The sequence below is a fragment of the Brassica oleracea genome, chromosome C1 (genome assembly GCF_000695525.1).
Source record: "Brassica oleracea var. oleracea cultivar TO1000 chromosome C1, BOL, whole genome shotgun sequence".
Lineage (NCBI taxonomy): Eukaryota > Viridiplantae > Streptophyta > Magnoliopsida > Brassicales > Brassicaceae > Brassica > Brassica oleracea.
In genome coordinates, this window is record NC_027748.1 from 33,374,672 (window position 1) to 33,377,787 (window position 3,116).

A 3,116-nucleotide genomic window follows, 5' to 3' on the forward strand; every position below is an offset into this window, starting at 1 on the left:
TTGCCTCCTAACACTTAGGCAAGTATATAACTATTAGGTTAAAAACTCGTCAGGGGTAATCTTGTAATTTGGTGAAGCCTTGGGTTTAAAGTCGTATGGAACCAAGTCGCGCATCTCGCTTCCTAACATCGATCGATGGTACAGGATGTACATCAATCGATCATAATCTTCAATCGTCGAGGCTTCTCTTCTGTATCGATCGACGGCACTGGATGTGCATCGAACGATTGCTTCTTCTTCGTATCGACCTCTAATGGTCAGCTCGGATGAAATCTCTTTTAAACTCCTAAATGCTCCATAATCATCACTTTACTCCAAGATACTCCTGAACCTGAAAACATACCTAATAGGATAGAATATATAATATATAGATAGTAAAACACTTATATACCATGGATGAAAATGGGTCAAATCCATGGTATATCACCCATCTGTACTGTTGGGGTCAAAAACGGTTACGACGAAGTTAACATTCAAAACGTCCGAAGAAGAAAATGCAAACTTTCTTCGACAAATACTTTTTCGAAATAGATTATTTCTTACGAAAAGCTTTGCGGAGGAAACATGAGACATCAGACAAGAGCTCGGAAAAGGTCGCTACGCAACGACCGAACGCGTGTTCCGTTCGGTCGCTACGTAGCGACCGAGCACGAGCCAAGCCCGGTCGCAACGTAGCGAGCGAGCGTCCATTCTGCTCGGTCGCTATGTAGCGTTCGAGCTCGAGCCAAGCTCGGTCGCTACGTTGCGACCGAGCGTCTGTTCCGCTCGGCAGTATATAAGGAGTCCTAGGCGAGAGGCATGAAAAGGGGGAACTTTTAAAGAGAAAACTTAGCACTTAGAGCAATTAGGCAACTTTCCATTTTTGTTATTTCGAGCTGCGACTCAATTAGGTTTAGCCGTCTTAGGTTGCTAGAAGGAAAACTTAGCACTTAGAGCAATTAGGCAACTTTCCATTTTTGTTATTTCGAGCTGCGACTCAATTAGGTTTAGCCGTCTTAGGGTTGCTAGAACTAGTAATCTCGCCGACAGCTCTCGAGCCCAGGCTTATATCTTGTTGTAAACGCTCATACGCAAACTCGGAATAAGACTTCTCTTTACTCTCGTTTTACGATTTTTATACTTTGTCGTTGTTATCTCGTGTTCTGATTGCTTAGCGTGTGGTATTAACAGATCTTCGGGACCTCTGGGAAATTAGGGTTTTCCTAGTTTCCTAATTTAAACGGAAATCGACAGTGCGAATTTCGGTTCCCACAGTTTGGCGCTAGAAGGAGGGGCTCTACGGATCAATCTAACCCGCAAAAACCACTCAACGATCAGGAACGATATGCAAGACTCGACGTGCGACTCGACGTGCGTGAACGTCATCTCGTTCAAGGGGGGAGCAACGGTCGATCGAGCAAAACCTCAAAACGATCTCCTTGTTATCAAGCTGACGATCCGAGATGTCGACGTCGCTAGGGTGCTAATCGACACCGGAAGTTCGGCCGATATCATCTTCAAGGATACTCTCGAGAAAATGGGGATCGATCAATTCGAAATCGTGAAATACCCTAGCCCACTAATGGGACTTTCAGGAGAAACAACCATGGCCTACGGGTCGATTAATCATGCAGTCAAAGCCGGAACCGTGACAAGAGTCACAGAGTTTCTAGTCGTTGACCGTCCCGCATCTTACAACGTTATCATGGGAATGCTATGGTTGAACACCATGCGTGCCATCCCATCAACGTACCATCTTTGCCTCAAATTCCCAACCCCTAACGGAGTCGAGGTAATATGGGGAAACCCAAGAGTATCACAGGTGTGTTACGCCGCAGAACAAATACGAAAAAGACCAGACCCCGAGACCACTCCTAGAAAAGCGGAGAAAAAGATTTCCAACAAGGATTCGCGAAGTCAAGATTCAGCGGAACTCTTCTGGCAGTCTCGTAACATCACGGCCCTAAAGGAAAAACGCGAACCAACTTGCGATCTTGTGGTCACAGTTTGCCTCGACGAAGCATTTCTGGAACGATGCGTCGAGATCGGAGCCAATCTCCGCGAGCCTTTAAAGACAGAGCTCATAACATGTCTAAAAAAGAACCTCAATACTTTCTCATGGGCCGCGGAAGATATTCCAGGGATCGACATTAACATAATGTGTCACGAGTTAAATATCGATCCAACCTTCAAACCCGACAAACAAAAAAGGCGGAAGCTAGGACCCAAACGGGCTTCCGCGGTAAACAACGAGGTCGAAAAATTGCTTAAAGTCGAGTCAATAATGGAAGTGAGGTATCCACACTGGCTCGCTAACCCTGTAGCAGTCAAAAAGAAAAACGGGAAATGGCGAGTTTGTGTGGATTTTACCAACCTAAACAAGGCCTGTCCAAAAGATAGTTTCCCTCTGCCACACATCGATCGATTAGTAGAAGCAACGGCGGGTAACGAACTTCTGTCTTTCATGGACGCCTTCTCAGGTTACAATCAAATTATGATGAACCCTGACGTTTGGGAGAAGACTGCGTTCATTACCGATCGCGGAACCTATTGCTACAGGGTAATGCCCTTCGGCCTCAAAAACGTTGGTGCAACTTACCAACGACGCGTGAACCGTATGTTCTCCAAAAAACTCGGTAAAACGATGGAGGTTTATATCGACGACATGCTCGTCAAATCCCTCCAAGCAAAGGATCACGTATCACATCTCGAGGAATGTTTCGCGCAGTTAAATTCCCATAACATGAAGCTCAACCCGACAAAATGCAGGTTTGCCGTGGCATCAGGGGAATTCCTCGGCTACCTAGTCACATTCCGCGGCATCGAAGCTAATCCAAAACAGATCAACGCACTGATCGAGATGGCTTCACCGAAGAATAAGCGGGAAGTCCAAAGGCTGACCGGTATGGTCGCGGAACTTAACCGATTTATTTCACGATCAACGGACAAGCGCCTGCCCTTCTACGATGTTTTACGGGGAAATAAAAAATTCGAATGGTCGGAAGAATGCGAAAACGCTTTCCAACAGCTGAAGCGTTATTTAGCTTCCCTTCCAGTCCTCGCAAAACCCATGGAGGGGGAACCTTTGTTATTGTACATCGTTGTGTCGGCAACAGCTGTGAGCGGCGTCCTGATCA